Below are 22962 nucleotides of genomic sequence, written 5' to 3' on the forward strand. Positions count from 1 at the left end.
CCAATTTGCATCTCAAACCAGAGCTAATTCTGACATACTATTCTAGGGACCCTGAGTCTACCTCTTTGGTGTTTAGGGGCTCCCATTCTCTTTTGAGTTCCAGGCTTCCCTGACTCTCTACCCAACTGGACAGGCTTCCAATGCATAATTGCATGGCCAACTTTATCCACATGCACTCTACTGGTCAGCCACTCTCACCAACTAACCACTCATTCTCATTCTGCTGGTCCAGCATTATCTCCTATTCTGACATTCTTCTCTCTCTTTGCATATTCTCCAATGCTCACTATCAGTGAGAGTTTACTTTTATTGTGGATAATGGAATCCAAGAGAGGTGTTTCTTTAATAAAAATATTTTTAATTTAAATTTAAATGATAGGTATACATTGGTATTGATATATGTATCGTTTTTTAATGTGTTAATATATTGTAGCTATTTTTTTATGTTTTACACTTTAATGGATGATGATGATGACGTATTTGGTATCATTTTATATTTGGTGTGATTTCATCATCATTATCATCAAAAAGGGCCGTTACTGATGTTGGCATTGGCAGTGCCCTTGTTTTTTGGGTCTTAGCATGTGTAGATCAGTGGCCATTATCATTATCAATTATCCAATGTGCGTTGTCAGTTGATTTGTGAGTGTTGAGCATGTGTCAAGTGTCTTTGCCTTTTGAATTTGATGTATCCATTTTATTGTTGATATTTTTTTTATAACTTGTGGTCAGATAGATTGTGATTGACAAAGTCAATGCTGTCCATGTATCATATGGGTGATTTTTCCTTTTTGCAATCCAATATTTTTCTAATACAGAAATAATGTTACTGATTACATTGTAATGATTAAGATAAGCATATAGTGAGACAAATAAATCAGCCATTAAACACGATTGGAATCAACTCCATTGTTATATGTAAAGAATAGTGGAATAAAAAAAGTATATCTTTAAACCAGTGTTAAAGATATAAGCTATAATTATATTACAGGTAGATTAAAAGTTATGCGCGTTAGAGGGTTTTTATTGGACGCACCAAAAGTTGAGTTATTTCACCCTCCATAGCGCTGCCATTACAAGTTTACAAACAGACGTCTTGTGCTGTGCGATATGGTTGAGTTGAGCTACATACCACACAAAATACAAGCGCTGCTTTGACGTGGTTGTGCACGCTTTCGCCATAGACATCAATGAGGAAAGAGTGTTAGAAAAAAACCTAAAACCTGCGATCGCGAAATGAAAAGCTTTGTAACGCAGCCCCATTGATGTCTATGGGGAAAAAAAGTAACGTTTAAACCTAACACCCTAACATAAACCCCTAGTCTAAACACCCCTAATCTGCCGCCCCCAACATCGCCGCCACCTACATAAAGTAATTAACCCCTAATCTGCCGCTCCCGACATCGCCGCCACCAAAATAAATCTATTAACCCCTAATCTGCCGCTCCCAATATCGCCGCCACTATACTAAAGTTATTAACCCCTATTCCCTCGCACCCCAACATCGCCCACACTATAATAAATCTCTTAACCCCTATTCCGCTGCTCCCTGACATCGCCGTCACTAAATAAAGCTATTAACCCCTAAACCTCTGGCCTCCCACATCACTACCACTAAATAAACCTATTAACCCCTAAACCACCAGCCCCCCACATCGCAACAACCTAAATTAAACTATTAACCCCTAAACCTAACCCTAAACCTAACCCAAAACCTAACCGTAACCCTAACCCTAAACCTAACACCCCATAACTTTAACATAATTAAAATAGAACTAAATTAAAGTTACAATTATTAACTAAATAAAACTAAATACCTGTGAAATAAAACCTAAGCTAGCTACAATATAACTAATAGTTATATTCTAGCTAGCTTAGGTTTTATTTGTATTTCACAGGTAACTTTGTATTTATTTTAACTAGGTAGACTAGTTAGTAAATAGTTATTAACTATTTACTAACTACCTAGTTAAAATACATACAAAGTTACCTGTGAAATAAAACCTAAGCTGCCTTACACTAAAACCTAACATTGCAAAATAAAAAACCTACCATTACAAAAAATAAAAAACACTAAAATTACAAAAAATAACAAACAAAATTATCCAAAACAATAAAAATAATTCCTATTCTAATACCCTGTTTAAAAAAAAAAAAAACACCACAAAATAAAAAACCTTAATCTATTATAAACTACCAATGGCCCTTAAAAGGGCCTTTTGTAGGCCCTAAAAGGGCCCTTTGTAGGGCATTGCCCTAAAGATAATAGCTCTTTTTCTAAAACAAAATACAAAGACCCACTAACATTACAAACCCCCAAACTCACAAAATAAAAAAAAAAACTACCTAAAAAAAACCTAATGTACCCATTGCCCTGAAAAGGGCATGTGTATGGGCATTGCCCTGAAAAGTGCCCACCCAAATCTAAAAAAAAAACACCCCAAAAAACCTTAAAAAAAACACTAACCCCTCTTTAGGTACTCACATTTGTTGAAGTCCCGCTTGAATGATCTTCAGCCCGGCAGCTCCATCTTCATCCAGACGGCTCCATCTTCATCCATCGCGGGACTGGCATCTTCTACATCCCTGCGGAGGTGGAGCGGTGATGCAAGGAGGCGGAGGTCCCGGCGGAGGTCCATCGATCCGACGTGGAGGTCCTCTTCATGCAATTGTCCGCCGCAACACTGAGGATTGAAATGCAAGGTACCCCTTTTATTGGCTGAAAACATTGAATCAGACAATAGGAATTATGGCTGCTAAAATCCTGTTGGCTCATCAAATCAGCCAATAGGATTTAAGCAGCTCTCATTCTATTGACTGATTCGAATCAGCCAATAGAATGAGAGCTGCTTTAATCCTATTGGCTGTTTTAGCAGCCCTAATTCCTATTGGCTGATTCAAAATTTTCAGCCAAAAGGAATGCAATGGTACCCCCAGTATAAATGGGGTACCTTGCATTTCAATCCTCAGTGTGCGGCAGACGATCGCATGAAGAAGACCTCCACATCGGATCGATGGACCTCCGTCTGGACCTCCGCCTTGGACCTTCGCCTGGACCTCCGCGCATAGACCACTCCCCCTCCACAGGGATGAACAAGATGCCGGTCCTGCGATGGATGAAGATGGAGCCGCCTGGATGTCCGGACTTCAGGAACTGTAAGTGGATCTTCGGGGGTTAGTGTTAGGATTTTTAAAACTTTTTTGGGTGTTTTTTTTTTTTAGTTTAGGGTTTGGGCTTTTCTTAAAAGAGCTGAATGCCCTTTTCAGGGCAAGCAAAAGAGCTGAATGCTCTTTTAAGGGCAATGCCCATACAAATGCCCTTTTCAGGGCAATGAGTAGCTTAAGTTTTTGTTAGAGTTAGGTTTATTATTTTGGGGGGTTGATTGGGTGGTGAGTTTTGCTGTTGGGAGGTCTTAGGGGCATATCTATCAAGCTCCATATTTCTGCGAGCCTTCAGACTCGCCAGAAACACAAGTTATGGAGCAGCAGTCTAAAGACAGCTACTCCATAACCTGTCTGCCTGCTCTGAGGAGGCGGACAGACATCGCCACAATTGACACCCCCCTGGCCGCAAATCTGCAGTGGGCGGCGTTGCACCAGCAGTTCACAAGAGCTGCTGGTGCAATGCTGAATGCGGAGAGCGTATTGCTGTCCACATTCAGCGAGGTCTGTCGGACATGATCCACAATGTCGGATCATGTCCGACAGGCCTTTCATAAATATGCCCCTTTGTGTAAAAGAGCTGTTTAACTTAGGGCAATGCCCTACAAAAGACCCCTTTAAGGGCTATTGGTAGTTTATTGTAGGCTAGGGTTTTTTTTGTTTTTTTTAAAGGGCTATTAGATTAGGTGTAATTCTTTTTTATTTTTGATAATTTCGTTTGTTATTTTTTGTAATTTAGTATTTTTTAATTTTTGTAATTTTTGTAATTTTATTGTAGTGTTAGGATTTTTTTAATGTGTATTTTAGTTTTCTTTAATTGGTAGTTAGTTTAATTTTAGTTTAATAGTTATATTAGTTTAATTGTTAGTTTAAACTTAGTTTTTTTAATTTGACAGGTAAGTTTTAATTTAATTTAAGATAGGGAAATTGTAATTTTAATATAAAGTTAGGGGGGCGTTAGGTTTAGGGGTAACTAGTTTAAATTAGTTAATTGCAATGTGGGGGGCTTTCGGTTTAGGGGTTAATAGTTTAATTCAGTATATTTCATTGTGGGGGTCTTGCTGTTTAGGGGTTAATAGATTTATTATAGTGGCTGCGGTGTCAGGGAGCGGCGGAATATGGGTTAATAACTTTAGTATAGTGGGGGTGATGTGGGCAGACGGCAGATTAGGGGTTAATAATATTTAAATAGTGTTTGCGATGCTGGAGGGTGGCCGTTTCTGGGTTAATAACTTTATTATAGTGGTGACGATGTTGGGGAGCGACAGAATAGGTGTTAATACATTTTATTAGTGGCAGCGATGTCGGGAGCAGACGATTAATAACTTTAATATAGTATTTGCGATGCGGGAGGGCCTCGGTTTAGGGATTAATAGGCAATTTATGGGCGTTAGTGTACTGTAACATTTTAGTTATGAGTTTTATGTAACAGTTTTGTATAAAACTCATAACTACTGCTCTGAGATGGCGGTACGGAACTTGTCTTTATAGGGTTTAACGCAAGCTTTTTATACTCACCGCAAAACTCGTAATGGCAGCGCAATGGGAATCCTATGAAAAATGTAATTTTTACGAGTGCGGGACTGACGTTGCGTTAAAGGCTAAAAGACTTGCGATACGGCTATACTGACAAGACTTGTAATGGCTGTGTTGCTATTTTAATGTTGAAATGACAATTCTTTCAGCGTTCAAACACGAACGCACAACTCGTTACCTACCTGTCTATAAATAACAGCCTCTATAATTTAATTGACATTGATTCCTCATCTCCCTTTTCCTATGATGTGCACTAATCTAAGGGTATCTGGCATATATTTATCAATGAGAAAGTCATTAAATAGATGTGTTAGTTATTTAACTATTTCTTCCCGCAATGTAAGTTAGGCTGTCTGATTACATGGCCTTATGTAATAACTTTAAAAACATCCAGTTTATTTTCAAAAGTAAACACAGGTTAAATAGTGTGTATTTGAGCATCTATGAGTTAAGAAATTGAGTTTGTGGAGGAATGTCACACATTTGACTAAGTCATTTACATTTACTATATAACTACTGATAAACATCTAAGAATTCACTATTGATTTCTTTTGACCCTGTGTGGTTGTGGGAAACTGATTTAAAGGACCAATCAACACTGTAGATATGCATAATCAACAAATACAAGATAACAAGACAATGTGATAGCACTTAGTCTGAACTTCAAATGAGTAGTAGATTTTTTTTCTGACCATTTTAAAAGTTATGTCTTTTTCCACTCCCCCTGTACCATGTGACAGCCATCAGCCAATCACAAATGCATACACGTACCATGTGACAGCAATCAGCCATTCACAAATGCATACACACTTATTCTTGCACATGCTCAGTAAGAGCTGGTGACTCAAAAAGTGTAAATATAAAAAGACTGTGCACATTTAGTTAATGGAAGTAAATTGGAAAGTTGTTTAAAATTGCATGCTCTATCTGAATAATGAGAGTTTAATTTTGATTGAGTGTCCCTTTAACAGACTAAATATTTGCTGGGTTATTAGCCATTTTATAATAAGCACTGAAAGTATGGTAGACTTACCTTACTCATTTCACAGTGTAGCACTGGAAAGTAAAAATATTCAGATATTTACCTATGATGTTTTAATAGTAACATTCAATATCCTAATGCGAATTATGTTTTATAAAAACATTTAAATGGCACACAAAAAAAAGTTAAAGTATCACTAAACACAGTAGAATACCTTAATCAGTAAATGCATAATAAAAAAAATGCAAAAGCACTTAGTTTGAGTTTCAAACGAGTAGTAGATTTCTTTCTGACATATTTTGAAAGTTAGTTCTATTTTCCCTCCCACTGCATCGTGTGACAGCCATCAGCCAATCACAAAATATTCTGTGAATCTTGCACATGCTCAGTAGGTGCTGGTGCCTCAGAAAGTGACAAATCCAAATAATAGAGTGGCAGCAAACGTGAAATATAGCAAGTTTATTCAGCACATAAAGTTAAGAAAATGCAACGTTTCAGGAACTCCTTCCCTTAATCATGCAGTAAAAATTGTGGTACAAAGTATCCTTATATACCCCTCAGCCACCAGGGGGCAATAGAGGGATATTTACAAATGTAACTGTTTATTGACCAAATTTATGCTTGGCAATATATCATGAATCACAACATAGGACCACAATGCTAGAAACTGATACTAAATAAGAAATTACAAAAAAAATAAGTAACAATAGAAATCAAAATAAATATAACCATAATATACTTAATTAAAAATCTAGCAGCAAAGAAATTATCAACCTATATTATAAAGCTATATTATAAAGAGGGCCATATATCAATCTGAAAAAATGCCATGTATTATTCAAAAGGGGCAGCATATGAATGATAGAATGGGTTACCAAAAATTATTATCTAAATTATCAGATTTATTAGGATCATAAAAATACAGATAGATCCCAATCTTTATTTAGACCATATGGTCCTAAAGTACCCAACTCATATATCCAAAAACATTCTTTTTGTTGAAGTAAAAGCTCTCTATTGCCTCCTCGTCTGGGTCTAGGAATAAAATCTATGATTTGAAATCTGAGCTGATTAACAGCATGACCAATCAAATTGAAGTGGCAGGCTAAAGGGGCTAATTTGTTATTAGTTCTAATTGAACTTTTATGTTCAATGATATGGTCCCTAATACAACGGGTAGTCTCTCCTACATAGCTCCACCACAAGGGCATTTGACAAGGTAGATAACATATTTAGATAGGCAAGTAAAAAAAACATTCATTTTATACTTTTTACTGGAACTAGGATTATGAAATACCAATCCTTTAATTACAGTGCCACAGCACGAACACCCCAAGCAAGGGTATCAGCCCTAATTAATTTTTGATGTAAATTAAAGCCCCTTTTAAATGCTGGCATAGGAGCCTCAACAAATTCAGGAATGTCAGGATTGCATTTGGCAAGTAAAGGCCAATGCCTTTTTATGATATTTTGAATAGCATAACTTTGAGATTTAAACTCAGACACAAAAACCATCCGTGAGTTCTTACTTTAGGGGATAACAATGATTCTCTAGGGACTGAAGCTACCATCTCCATCTCTTTCTCAACCGTACAATGTGTATAACCGAATTCTACAAACCGGTCTCTCATTTCACTGAGTCTCAAATCAAATAATATTTTATCTGTGACTATTATGCGGACTCTCATTAGTTGACTTCTTGGTAGAGCCTTTAGTAAGGACACGGGATGAGCACTATTAAAGTGTAGAATGCTATTACGATCAGTAGGTTTTCTAAACAAATCAATCATTAAAGATCCACCTGAGTTAATGACCCTAGTATCCAAAAATATTACCTCTTTTTCACTATAAGTGAGTTTAATAGTGATGTTGCGAATAGTTTGCGGCGAACATGCATATGCGATGTTCGATCCGCCCCCTATTCGTCATCATTGAGTAATACTTTGACCCTGTACCTCACAGTCAGACGACACATTCCAGCCAATCAGCAGCAGACACTCCCTCCCAGACCCTCCTACCTCCTGGACAGCATCCATTTTAGATTCATTTGGAAGCTGCATTCTTAGTGAGAGGAGGGACAGTGTAGCTGCTGCTGATTTAATAGGGAAATTGATAGCTAGGCTAGTGTATTCAGTGTCCACTACAGTCCTGAAGGACTCATCTGATCTCTGCTGTAAGGACAGCACCCCAAAAAGCCCTTTTTAGGGCTAGAACATCAGTCTGCTTTTTTGTTTTTTCTGTGTAATCTAATTGCAGTTGCCTGCCTGCCAGTGTGTGTGTCAGGCTCACAGCGTATACTGTGCCCACTTGCCCAGTGCCACCACTCATATCTGGTGTAACAGTAGTGTAGATTTAAAAAAAAAACAACACTTTTTTGACTGTGTTAAATAATAGCAGTCAGTTTCCTTCACACGTGTGTGTTTCAGAACCTGCCTGCCAGGGCACAGTGTCACCCCAGTGCAACTCATATCTGGTGTAACAGTAGTGTAGATTTAAAAAAAGAAAAACACTTTTTTGACTGTGTCAAATAATAGCAGTCAGTTTCCTTCACACATGTGCGTTTCAGTGCCTGCCTGCCAGGGCACAGTGTCACCCCAGTGCAACTCATATCTGGTGTAACAGTAGTGTAGATTTAAAAAATAAAAAAACCCCACTTTTTTGACTGTGTTAAATAATAGCAGTCAGTTTCCTTCACACGTGTGCGTTTCAGGGCCTGCCTGCCAGGGCACAGTGTCACCCCAGTGCAACTCATATCTGGTGTAACAGTAGTGTGGATTTAAAAAAAAAAAACCACTTTTTTTACTGTGTTAAATAATAGCAGTCAGTTTCCTTCACACGTGTGTTTCAGGGCCTGCCTGACGGGGCACAGTGTCACCCCAGTGTCACTCATATCTGGTGTAACAGTAGTGTAGATTTAAAAAAAGCAACACTCTTTTGACTGTGTTAAATAATAGCAGTCAGTTTCCTTCACACGTGTGCGTTTCAGGGCCTGCCTGCCAGGGCACAGTGTCACCCCAGTGCAACTTATATTTGGTGTAACAGTAGTGTAGATTTAAAAAAAAAAACACTTTTTTGACTGTGTTAAATAATAGCAGTCAGTTTCCTTCACACGTGTGCGTTTCAGGGCCTACCAGGGCACAGTGTCACCCCAGTGCAACTCATATCTGGTGTAACAGTAGTGTAGATTTAAAAAAAAAAAACAACACTTTTTTGACTGTGTTAAATAATAGCAGTCAGTTTCCTTCACACGTGTGCGTTTCAGGGCCTGCCTGCCAGGGCACAGTGTCACCCCAGTGCAACTCATATCTGGTGTAACAGTAGTGTAGATTTAAAAAAAAAACACTTTTTTGACTGTGTTAAATAATGGCAGTCAGTTTCCTTCACACGTGTGCGTTTCAGGGCCTGCCTGCCAGGGCACAGTGTCACCCCAGTGCAACTCATATCTGGTGTAACAATAGTGTAGATTTAAAAAAACAAAACACTTTTTTGACTGTGTTAAATAATAGCAGTCAGTTTCCTTCACACTTGTGTTTCAGGGCCTGCCTGACGGGGCACAGTGTCACCCCAGTGTCACTCATATCTGGTGTAACAGTAGTGTAGATTTAAAAAAAGCAACACTCTTTTGACTGTGTTAAATAATAGCAGTCAGTTTCCTTCACACGTGTGCGTTTCAGGGCCTGCCTGCCAGGGCACAGTGTCACCCCAGTGCAACTTATATTTGGTGTAACAGTAGTGTAGATTTAAAAAAAAAAACACTTTTTTGACTGTGTTAAATAATAGCAGTCAGTTTCCTTCACACGTGTGCATTTCAGGGCCTGCCAGGGCACAGTGTCACCCCAGTGCAACTCATATCTGGTGTAACAGTAGTGTAGATTTAAAAAAAAAAACACTTTTTTGACTGTGTTAAATAATGGCAGTCAGTTTCCTTCACACGAGTGCGTTTCAGGGCCTGCCTGCCAGGGCACAGTGTCACCCCAGTGCAACTCATATCTGGTGTAACAGTAGTGTAGATTTAAAAAAACAAAACACTTTTTTGACTGTGTTAAATAATAGCAGTCAGTTTCCTTCACACGTGTGCGTTTCAGGGCCTGCCTGCCAGGGCACAGTGTCACCCCAGTGCAACTCATATCTGGTGTAACAGTAGTGTAGATTTAAAAAAAAACAACACTTTTTTGGCTGTGTTAAATAATAGCAGTCAGTTTCCTTCACACGTGTGCGTTTCAGGGCCTGCCTGCCAGGGCACAGTGTCACCCCAGTGCAACTCATAGCTGGTGTAACAGTAGTGTACATTTAAAAAAAAACAACACTTTTTTGACTGTGTTAAATAATAGCAGTCAGTTTCCTTCACACGTGTGCGTTTCAGGGCCTGCCTGCCAGGGCACAATGTCACCCAAGTGCAACTCATATCTTGTGCAACAGTAGTGTAGATTTAAAAAGAACAACACTTTTTTGACTGTGTTAAATAATAGCAGTCAGTTTCCTTCACACGTGTGCGTTTCAGGGCCTGCCTGCCAGGGCACAGTGTCACCCCAGTGCAACTCATATCTGGTGTAACAGTAGTGTAGATTTAAAAAAAAAAAAAACTTTTTTGACTGTGTTAAATAATGGCAGTCAGTTTCCTTCACACGTGTGCGTTTCAGGGCCTGCCTGCCAGGGCACAGTGTCACCCCAGTGCAACTCATATCTGGTGTAACAGTAGTGTAGATTTAAAAAAATCAACACTTTTTTGACTGTGTTAAATAATAGCAGTCAGTTTCCTTCACACATGTGCGTTTCAGGGCCTGCCTGCCAGGGCACAGTGTCACCCCAGTGCAACTCATATCTGGTGTAACAGTAGTGTAGATTTAAAAAAACAAAACACTTTTTTGACTGTGTTAAATAATAGCAGTCAGTTTCCTTCACACGTGTGCGTTTCAGGGCCTGCCTGCCAGGGCACAGTGTCACCCCAGTGACACTGGGGTGACACTACCTGATCGATACAACATCATACCTGATGTTTTAAAGCATGTTATTCCAAACAATTTAGGAATGTTAGGTGATTTATGCCCTTTATGGCTTAAAACCAGACTCTGCATCAACTATGTAATTTTCCATGGGAGTTTTGCCATGGATCCCACTCCGGCACGCCACAGTCCAGGTGTTAGTCCCCTTGAAACAACTTTTCCATCACTATTGTGGCCAGAAAGAGTCCATGTGGGTTTTCAAATTCGCCTGCCCATTGAAATCAATGGGGGTTCGCCCCAGTTCGCCGGTTTGCGAACTTTTGGGGAAGTTCGCATTCGCTGTTCGCGAACCTAAATTTTTAGGTTTGTGACATTACTAGAGTTTAAGCTTCAAATGGCTGGTAGAACTATTGAGGTCATTAACAAATTTTACCAGGGTTCCAACGTCGCCCGGCCAAATTCCAAAAACATCATCTATATAGCGCCACCAACAGGCGCCATACCGAATGAAATTTAAGTTGGAGAAAACAAACTTCTCCTCGAACATATTCTTTAGCAAATTTGCATAGTTGGGGGCGACATTGGAACCCATAGCAGTTCCCTGGATTTGCAAGAAATAATCATCCTTGAAAAGAAAAATTCCAACAATGATATAAAGAACTCAATTTGGACGTTAGAATAATCCTTATAAGCATTCAGCACTGATTTAACAGCACCAATACCACTAACATGGGTGAGAAAGTGTACAAACTTTCCACGTCCAAACTGAATAAAGTAAATTTGATGGTATTCAAATCGAATGCCTCTATTTTCAACAAAAAGTCACTGGTATGCCTTAAAAAAGAACTAGATTTTTCTACATATGGTCTGAGTATCTTATCTAAATAAATAGAAACATTAGAGGAAATAGCCCCAATTGTGAAGACACAATGGGGCGGCCTGGGGGTTCTGACAGGTTTTTATGCACCTTTGGTAACGTGTATAAAACCGGAGTGCGAGGGAATTTAATATTTACAAATTTTACTAAATCGATACCAATTATGCCATGTTTCTGTGCATTAAGTAAAATTCTCTTTAACTCTTTCTGGATGGAAAAAGTAGGGTTACATAAAAGTTTAGTATAGACCTGATCATTACTTAACTGGCTTCTGATTTCCTTAATTTAGTAATTTCTATTCAAAATGACAGTAGCCCTGCCCTTGTCAGCCTTCTTGAGAATGATATCCTCCCTAGATTTAGGTGTGTTAAAGGGACATCAAACCCAAATTTTTTCTTTCATAATTCAGACAGAGAATACAATTTAAAACAACATTCCAATTTACTTCTATTATTTAATTTGCTTCATTCTTTAGATATCCTTAGTTAAAGAAATAGCAATGCACACGGGTGAGCCAATCACATGTGGCATCTATGTGCAGCCACCAATCAGAAGCTACTGAGCCTATCTAGATATGCTTTTCAAGAAAGAATATCAAGAGAATGAAGCAAATTAGATAATAGAAGTGATTTAGATAGTTGTTTAAAATGGTATTCTCTCTGAATCATGAAAGAAAAAAAAAATGGGTTTAATCTCCCTTTAAGTGTCAAAGAGTCACTTTTAGAAAAGTTAATCATTAAATGTTTACCCTTAAGTTCAGATTCATTACAAATATTGTCATGAGGAATTTGCAAATAATTGCAATATGTGTTTGTATTTATTAGTAGATTTCTTTTTTTGTAACTTACTTTTCAAATTATTAACATCATACAAAACTAACTTAACAAATGTTTCAACACTATGATTAGTGCTGGCATGAAAATGCTCTTGTTTCTTAAACCAACCTTTTTTCAAACTTAAGTGGTTACTCACAACATTAGTAGGTAAAGAAACATTCTCAAACCTCAACATTTTTAATCTGACATTGCCTCAGAAAGTGTACAATAAAATAAAAAGATTGTGCACATTTAGATAACAGAAGTGAATTGGAATATTTAAAATTGTGTACTAACAGAATAATGAAAGTTTTATTTTGACTTGTGACCCTCCAAGGTGAAATTATTTTATAGAGTTTATCCAGTTGTTTATTCACTTTTACTATGTTGTTTGAAACTGTGGTTGTGGAAAACAATCCTTGTGAACTATCAAAAAATAACTGGATTCCCAAGATATTATAGCATTTACCAATTAGCTTATAAAGTTGTACAAAGTTACAAAATTGAATGGTAACCACAACATAAAAAAAACATTTGTGTTATGAAGTCTAAATGTGGTTGAGAAGATACTGATACTGGTTTCAAAATGTTCTGAAATGTGCAAAGCAATAAGAGATACGTATTGTAAACAATGCCTGATTATGTATAGGTAGGTTACAAATATTTCTAGAAGTCATGAAGTTCTAGCTGCAAGAAGATACAAGATTTGTAAAAAGATGTAATGCTTAATGAGTGCAGAGAGTATCATTACTCTAATAACAATATATATTTATAGTACACTTCCCTTTGAAATTGACAGGAAATAAAGTCACAAATAACTTTAGTGGTTAATATATGCAAGTGGTATTTCTCAGAATACCTTTCTAATTTAATTCTATGCCTGCAGAATCCGTTCTCAGCATGACAACAGAAGGTATTTCAATTACAAAGTATTGCAAACATTTTAGGGGTAACATTTACATTTGATATTGCATTTAAAGTATCATCAACCTATATCAAACTAAGAAACTCTCATCTTCTGGGATTTTCCACACTGCAAAAATGCTCTAAACTAAACATAGTTTCCGAATTATCAATGTCTGATGGACATGATACGCTGTAGTGTATCATGTCTGTCAGACATCGCTGAATGCCGACAGCATACGCTATCGGCATTTAACATTGCACAAGCAGTTCTAGTGAACTGCTTATGCAATGCCGCCGCTAGCAGGGGGTGTCAATCAACCCGATCGTAAAGGATCTGGCGGATTGATGTCCGCAGCCTCAGAGCAAGCGGAAGGCTCGCATGGAAACAGGGGCATCAGGGGCCATTTGGCCCTTGATAAATTGGCCCCAGAGCCTTCTTTGCACCCACTACATTATACCCTGACTCCCCATAGCAGTGATCAACTCTATAACTTAGGCACCCCTCCCACCTACTACAAGGGTCTCCCTCCTATTGCAATACCCTCATCACAACCAATAATAATTTAATGTTCTCTTATTACATGACACAACAAGCAATCCCCACTAACAACCTCCATAACCACAGGACTCTTTCACCTTATTGCGACATTGATCCTACCTCTTCAAACCCGGATGAGTTAATTACTTAACCAATTGGAATTTGGAGAAAATTCCGTTCTCATACACATAACACATCTGAGGTTCTGTTAATCGCAATGATTATACTGGCTTAAACGCAGTACAAACATTTGATTGGATTCTCACACTCTGCCTGCTGGTGGGATGAAGAATCATCACTCCCTCTTCTTCTGAATAATCCACCCAGGTAATCCAAATGCACAAAGAGAAACACATTGTTCAAAACAATTAATAACTTTCTCTGGACCTATAGATTATCCCACTTACTGATAGAGACTGTGCACATTTCTGGGTCCAAATACATACCATTTATACCATTTATAATACTCTGTCTACATATACTGTATATATATATATACACACACACACACACATGAGAAATGTTTCTAAGTATGAACATAGATGCAATACAAGTGCACTTGGTATTTTAATAGGCCTCTTACTTGAAGTCTCATATACCAAGTCTCTCCAAATAAGCTTTTCAATTTAATTGCAGAATTCTTTATTGAGCTAACATATGTTCAGAATACTGAATCTACTTTAAATAAAGCAACTCTTTTGTTGATTTGTCATAGTTCATCTGCACAGGGTCAAAGCTAACAAGCCTTACTTGTGGAGGAGAGCCACACAATTAGCAAAAAAAGCAGCTGCTAGAGATACCTTTGTCATGACAGCGGCCACAAGTATTCCAAGCTTTCATTCCTTCATTAGCACCAGCCACTCTCTGCTGTCCTGCTATCTTCCTCAGTTCTTAGGAGTTTGCAAGTAACCACTTAAAACTTATAGTTGAGATGCAATTAAAGGGACAGTCTACACCAGAATTGTTATTGTTTTAAAAGATAGATAATCTCTTTATTACCCATTTCCCAGTTTTGCATAACCAACACAGTTATAGTAATATACTTTTAACCTCTGTGATTATCTTGTATCTAAGCCTCTGCAAACTGCCCCTTTTTTCAGTTCTTTTGACAGACTTGCAGTCTAGCCAATCAGTGTCCCAGATAACTTCTCGTGCACGAGCACAGTGTTATCTATATGAAACACATGAACTAACACCCTCTAGTGGTGAAAAACTGTTAAAATGCAATCTGAAAGAGATGGGCTTCAAGGTCTAAGAAATTAGCATATGAACCTCCTAGGTTAAGCATTCAACTAAGAATACCAAGAGAACAAAGCAAAATTGGTGATAAAAGTAAATTGGAAAATTGTTTAAAATGACATGCTCTATCTGAATCATGAAAGTTTATTTTGGCCTAGACTGTCCCTTTAAGCTGATACTAGAATTCTTACATTCTTTCAGCTCCTGAGCTTCTTCTGTCCCTATGTTTCTCATCTCCTTCAGTCTGCAGTTTGAGTTGCTGGTCTCCAGCCATCAGCAGTCATTATTCCCGGCCTCGAGCTGTAATAATTCAATGTTCCTGGTCTCCAGCTACTGCCATCCTGTGTTCTTGGTCTTCAGCCATCAGCAGCTTATGTTCCTGGTTTCCAACTATAAGCAGCCTGTATTCCTGGTTTCCAGTTGTCAGCAGTCATTGTTTCTAGTCTACCAATCAGCAGCATGTATCCTGATCTCCAGCAACTAAGCAGCCTGCATCCTTATTACAGCAGACAAGGTATTTATCTTGGTCACAGCAGGGACTGTTTGTGTCCTGGTTTCAGCAGCCAATTAGCGAGTGTAAGACAAGGGGGGGGGGTAGTTATCAAGCCGTCAACCTCAAATACGCTGGAATTCCGCCGCGTATTTGTGGCGAGGCTGATTCGCCTTAGTTATCAAAGGCTCAAGACCCGCAAAAGTAGAATTTTGTGACGTAAGCTTCGATCCGCCGGACTTAGTCCGACACAGATCGATTCTTACGTCACTACAGATGTTCCGCACACAAGTGCGGCACATTCTCACTACTTTTGCTAGTTATCAAATGACTAGTTGGTACGTTCGGCACTTTTACGGCCCAGCGTACCTGGTTTTCAAACCGCCACCCCTGGAGGTGGCGGATCCCATAGGAATCAATGGGAGTCTGACTATAGCGAAAGTACAAGTTCGCTGCTGACAGACATCCCATTGATTTCTATGGGAGCTGTCTGCACCTAACACCCTAACATGTACCCCGAGTCTAAACACCATTAATCTGCCCCCCCCTACACCGCCGCAACTAAATAAAGTTATTACCCCCTAAACCGCCACTCCCGGAGCCCACCGCAAGCTACTCTATACATATTAACCCCTAAACCGCCGCTCCCGGAGCCCACCGCAACTATAATAAATGTATTAACCCCTAAACCGCCGCTCCCTGAACCCGCCGCAACCTATATTAAATGTATTAACCCCTATCCTGCCCCCCCTACACCGTCGCCACCTATAATAAATTTATTAACCCCTATCCTGCCCCCCCTACACCGTCGCCACCTATAATAAATTTATTAACCCCTATCCTGCCCCCCCTACACCGTCGCCACCTATAATAAATTTATTAACCCCTATCCTGCCCCCCCTACACCGTCGCCACCTATAATAAATTTATTAACCCCTATCCTGCCCCCCCTACACCGTCGCCACCTATAATAAATTTATTAACCCCTATCCTGCCCCCCACTACGCCGCCGTCACTGTAATAAAATTATTAACCCCTAAACCTGATCGGAACAGCCAATAGAATGCAAGCTCAATCTGATTGGCTGATTCCATCAGCCAATCAGATTTTTCCTACCTTAATTCCGATTGGCTGATAGAATCCTATCAGCCAATCGGAATTGAGGGGACGCCATCTTGGATGACGTCCCTTAAAGGAGCCTTCATTCGTCGTAGTCCGTCGGTGAAGAAGGAGGTTCCGCGTCGGCGGGAGGAAGATTCAAGACCCGGCTTGGAAGATGACATCGCCCAGATCGAAGACTTCTTCAGCGCCGCCTGGATGATGACTTCATCGGATGGAAGATTTCTTCAGCGCCGCTTGGAGGATTAACTTCTTCCGCTCCGGATGTCCACTTCGGTTCCATCGCTGCTCGGCTGAGTGAAGACGACTCAAGGTAGGATGATCTTCAGGGGATTAATGTTAGGTTTTTGTAAGGGGGGTTTGGGTTAGATTAGGGGTATGTGGGTGGTGGGTTTTAATGTTGGGGGGGGTTGTATTTTTCTTTTACAGGCAAAAGAGCTGAACTTTTTGGGGCATGCCCCCACAAATGGCCCTTTTAAGGGCTGGTAAGGTAAAAGAGCTTTGAACTTTATTTAATTTAGAATAGGGTAGGGCATTTTTTTATTTTGGGGGGGTTTGTTATTTTATTAGGGGGCTTAGATTAGGTGTAAGTAGCTTAAAATTGTTGTAATATTTGAAAAATGTTTGTAACTTATTTTTTTATTTTTTGTAACTTAGCTTTTTTATTTTTTGTACTTTAGTTAGTTTATGTAATTGTATTTAATTGTAGTTATTTGTAGGTAGTTTATTTAATTAATTTAATGATAGTGTAGTATTAGGTTTAATTGTAACTTAGGTTAGGATTTATTTTACAGGTAAATTTCAGTTTATTTTAGCTAGGTAAGCTATTAAATAGTTAATAACTATTTAATAGCTATTGTACCTAGTTAAAATAAATTGAAAGTTACCTGTAAAATAAAAATAAATCCTAAGATAGCTACAATATAATTATTATTTATATTGTAGCTATATTAGGGTTTATTTTACAGGTAAGTATTTAGTTTTAAATAGGAATAATTTATTAAAGTATAGTGTAGTGTTAGGTGTAATTATAACTTAGGTTAGGATTTATTTTACAGGTAAATTTCAGTTTATTTTAGCTAGGTAAGCTATTAAATAGTTAATAACTATTTAATAGCTATTGTACCTAGTTAAAATAAATTGAAAGTTGCCTGTAAAATAAAAATAAATCCTAAGATAGCTAGAATATAATTATTATTTATATTGTAGCTATATTAGGGTTTATTTTAAAGGTAAGTATTTAGTTTTAAATAGGATTAATTTAGTTAATAATAGAAATATTATTTAGATTTATTTAATTAATATTTAAGTTAGGGGGGCGTTAGGGTTAGTGTTAGACTTAGGTTTAGGGGTTAATAATTTTATTACAGTGGCGGCGGTGTAGTGGGGGGCAGGATAGGGGTTAATAAATTTATTATAGGTGGCGGCGGTGTAGGGGGAGCAGGATAGGGGTTAATAGGTTTAATATAGGTTGCGGCGGGTTCAGGGAGCGCCGGTTTAGGGGTTAAACTATTTATTTAGTTGCGGCAAGGTGCGGGATCAGCAGGATAGGGGTTAATAACTTTATTATAGAGGGCAACGGTATAGGGGGGGCAGGATAGGGGTTACTAGGTATACTGTAGGTGGCAGCGGTGTCCGGGAGTGGTGGTTTAGGGGTTAATACATTTATCAGAGTTGCGGCAGGGTCTAGGAGCGGCGGTTTAGGGGTTAATACATTTATAAGAGTTGCAGCAGGGTCTAGGAGCGGTGGATTAGGGGTTAGTAACTTTATTGAGTTGCGGGAGGCTCCGGGGGCGCCGGTATAGGGATAGAACAGTGTAGTTTAGTGTGAGTGCTTAGTGACAGGCTAGCAATAAAGCTGTCAAACAGCCGAAGAGCAGCAAGATCGGATGAGTGATAACTCTCACAGTCCGCTGCTCATCGCCCCGCGGCTTTTTTACAGCTTTATTTGATAACTTAGGCGAACGTATTCAAGGTCCGCGGCGGTGAAGGTAGGCGAGCTTAGGCGGGCGTATTGGGCCGGCGAAGGAAGAAAAGTAGACGGCTTGATAACCACCCCCCAAGATGTGCCTCCTTTGAAGAAATCCACCCGTGATGGTAACTTTTCATTGGCTGTTATATTGGAAGGAAAATAAAAAATAAGAAGATTATAATCTTGGCTATGTCTTACACAGCTCAACAGCAGAAAGGAACCAATCCGATGCAGAGAATTAAAAACACAGAGGAAAGTGTTTACCCAGATAATGACATTATTCTTTAAGTAAAACATACTAAAAGAAAATTTGTGCACTCCCCACAAGATGGACTTACCCTAACTTGGTTTAACCCAGGAAGGGTCAACAGATGGAGATTTTTATTCTAACCAGATCAGTCAACTGTTATTGTGCTTTTTTGGGACACTAGTACTAGTCAGTGATATGGATTCACTACTTACTCTGCCTTCTGTCCTGGCATCAGAAGAGCATCCTCACTGAGTTGTAGAATTGGAGTGGGCTAAATTGGTGACTTTTGTCATGTTCCGGTGTATATACGCTCAGGACACAGACCCTCTGGGCAGTGGTAGGGAATTGGAGACACCAACCCCTGACCCATGGAAGAGTATCCTGGACGTGGATAGATGATATTCTGTGATTCATAGTTGCAAAAAGATATTGTAGAATTCATGGAGAGTAAAACATATGTATACAATATCTGGCTTCAATGGAAACATACATTGATACTGTGACTTATAGTTAATAGGAGTAGCTGCATGATTCGTGAAAAATATAACAATGTAAGATGTTCAGGCTTCAGAGTAAACTGGTAGAAGATTGTGTATCATAGATGCAAAGAGTTGCTGCAGGTTCACAGTACATGATATTATTTAGGGCTATATAGAGTTATAAGCAGAGCAGCACATGTGATAGTCAAATTGCAAGTTTAAGGTATTAAATACTGTTTGTGCATATATTGGAGAATCACAGGAAAGCTGTTTAACTGAACACATAGATGCAGAGTTCTGAATATATTAATATATAATATTTATTTTACAAGATATGACGAGTCCACGGATTTCATCCTTACTTATGGGATATCGCCTCCTGGTCAGCAGGAGGAGGCAAAGAGCACCACAGCAGAGCTGTATATATAGCTCCTCCCTTCCCTCCCACTCCAGTCATTCTCTTTGCCTGTTAGTGTAGGAAGAGGTAAAGTGAGGTGTTAGTTTAGATTCTTCAATCAAGAGTTTATTGTTTTTAAATGGTGCCAGTGAGTACTATTTTTCTCAGGTGATTTAACAATGGGAACTGAGGAGATTCTACATTCTCGCTTCACTCCCCATGCTGGTGCTGCCCTGCTGATAGTCTTATCAGATATTACATAAGGCCCTATTTGTCCCCACAGAACTACAGGAGGTGATGACAAGAGACCTCTTCTTCGTGTGGGATAGGTTCATGATGTGATCAGCACTGCGGTATGTACAGTCTTTTTGTTTCTGGGAAGACAGTGTATCTCAGAACAGACTGGATGTTAATTGCTGCAACACAAAAGGGGTAATTAATTTGCAAGAAGTCTTTTTTGCCTAGCTGTTTCCCCTCTTATACTACCTATGTGTATTACAGTGGGTTGGTGTGCATATATGACCCGATTTCATTAAGGGGTCAGTAACGGTGACATTTTATCTGCAGGCTGACGCTGGGGACTTTTTGGGACTAAGACCCTATGGACAAAAAGGTTCTTACTACTACGTTAGTTGCATTTATTATTGTGACAACAGTTTTTTGAGGGGACACATTGGTTTATATTGCAAGTCAGGTCTACCCAACATTGATATTTCCCATGCTGTGTTTTCTATGGGGTTTCTTGTACAGCTCACCAAGGGCGGAGCTTACGTTTGCGCGCTTAGCCGCGCACTTGCTATTCCAGCTTCCAACAGTCACGGAGGGAGCTCCTGTGTTTCCTATGTCCGCTTGGTTTCAGTTCGCAATCAGACTTAGGCAGCAGTTCTCAGAGGGCCTCTTTTGTTGGTTGTGAGGTAGGCGCCACAGCAGAGCTGTGGTTTGGTGCAGGGGTTATTTTTAGTCATAGCACAAGGGCTATTATAGACTAACCATTGTGAATAGTTTTTGTTATAACAATTTCTATTTCTATTTGTTGCAGTAAAATTTATATCGGTTTAAATTTTAAAAGGTACAGCACATATTTTGTTATTTCATTTTATATATTGCACTTTGTTTTTTTGTTTTTTCTTTTTATCATGGCTGACCTACTGGAACATACGTGTTCTATGTGTTTAGCTGCCAATGTGGAACCCCCTCTTACATTTTGTCCCTCATGTACTGAGAGGGCTTTACAGTTTAAAGATCAGATTTTCTTTAAGGATAGCATATCTAAGGATGCTTCTCAGCTTGTTGAGACTCAGGGAATGTCGCAAATTTCTCCCCAAGCGTCACAGCCTTTAACACCCGCTCAGTCGCCATCAACTGCGTCCACCTCATTTACTCTACAGGATATGGTGGCAGTTATGTCATCCACTCTTACAGAAGTTTTGTCTAAGTTGCCAGTGTTGCAAGGCAAACGCAGTAGAAGAGAGGACCAGGTGGTCCAGATGGCTTCTGACTCTTTGATGGCAATCTCCGATGTACAATCCCAGGGCTCTGAAGTGGGAGGTAGGGAGACTCTATCTGAAGGGGAATTGTCTGATTCAGGAAGCACATTGCCCCAGACAGATTCGGACATAATGTCCTTCAGATTTAAGCTTGAACACCTCCATCTGTTGTTGCGGGAGGTTTTGCTGACTCTGGATGACTGTGACTCTATTGTGGTACCACCAGAGAAATTGTGTTAGAGGTACAAATATCTAGAGGTCGCTCCTTATTCTGATGTTTTTCCGGTTCCTAAGAAAATTTTGGAAATTATTACACGGGAATGGGAAAAGTTATTCCGTTCTCACCTTCCCCTACCTTTAAGAAAATGTACCCTATAGCTGACACCGTTCGGGATTCTTGGCAAACGGTCCCAAAGGTGGAGGGAGCTATATCTACCCTGGCTAAGCGTACGACTATCCCTATTGAGGACAGTTGTGCTTTTAAAGACCCTATGGACAAAAAGTTGGAGGGTCTTCTAAAAAAGCTATTTATTCATCAAGGGTTTCTATTACAACCGACGGCCTGCATTGTACCAGTCACAACTGTGGCTGACTTTGGTTTGATGCCTTAGAAGAGTCCCTTAAGACTGATACTTCTTTAGAGGAAATTCTGGATAGAATAAAGGCCCTTAAGCTGGCAAATTCTTTTGTTACGGATGCTGCGTTCCAGATCACCAAATTGGCGGCTAAGAATGCAGGATTTTCCATTTTAGCATGCAGAGCCTTATGGTTAAAATCTTAGTCTGTGGATGTGTCCTCTAAATCCAAGCTTTTGGCTATTCCTTTCAAGGGAAAGACCCGATTTGGGCCTGACTTGAAAGAGATAATTTCTGACATTACGGGAGGTAAGGGTCACCTCCTACCTTAGGATAAAACAAGCAGAGGGGCAGACAGAGTAATTTTTCGTTCCTTTCAAAATTTCAAGGGGGTCCCATCTTCATCTTCCGTTAAACAGGAAGGGAATTTTGCACAAGCCAAGTCCGTCTGGAGACCCAACCAAGGGTAAACAACCCAAGAAGCCCGCTGCTGCTCCCAAGACAGCATGAAGGGGCGGCCCCTGATCCGGGACCAGATCTAGTAAGGGGCAGACTTCCTCTCTTTATCCAGGCTTGGATAAGAGACGTTCAGGATCCCTGGACACTGGAAATCGTGTCTCAAGGGTATCAGCTGGAGTTCAAAAATTCCTTCCCAAGGGGAAGGTTCCTTATTTCACGATTGTCTGTAGACCAGAAAAAAAGAGAGGCATTCTTACGTTGTGTAAAAGACCTCTCCACTATGGGAGTAATTTGTCCCGTTCCAATACAGGAACAGGGACAGGGGTTTTACTCAAATCTGTTCATGGTTCCCAAAAAAGAGGGAACGTTCTGACCCATTTTAGATCTCAAGAGTCAAAACAAGTTTCTCAGAGTCCCATCCTTCAAGATGGAGACTATTCAGACAATTCTTCCATTGATCCAGGAGGGTCAATATATGACTACCGTGGATTTAAAGGATGCATACCTTCACATTCCTATCCACAAAGATCATCACCAGTTCCTAAGATTTGCTTTTCTTGACAAACATTTTCAGTTCGTGGCTCTACCCTTCTGGCTGGCCACTGCACCCAGGATCTTCACGAAGGTTCTAGGGTCTCTGCTGGTGGTTCTCAGACCGCTGGGCATTGCAGTGGCACCTTATCTGGATGATATTCTGATTCAGGCATCATCTTATCAACTGACAAAGTCTCATACC

Source organism: Bombina bombina, chromosome 2 (genome assembly GCF_027579735.1).
Source record: "Bombina bombina isolate aBomBom1 chromosome 2, aBomBom1.pri, whole genome shotgun sequence".
NCBI lineage: Eukaryota > Metazoa > Chordata > Amphibia > Anura > Bombinatoridae > Bombina > Bombina bombina.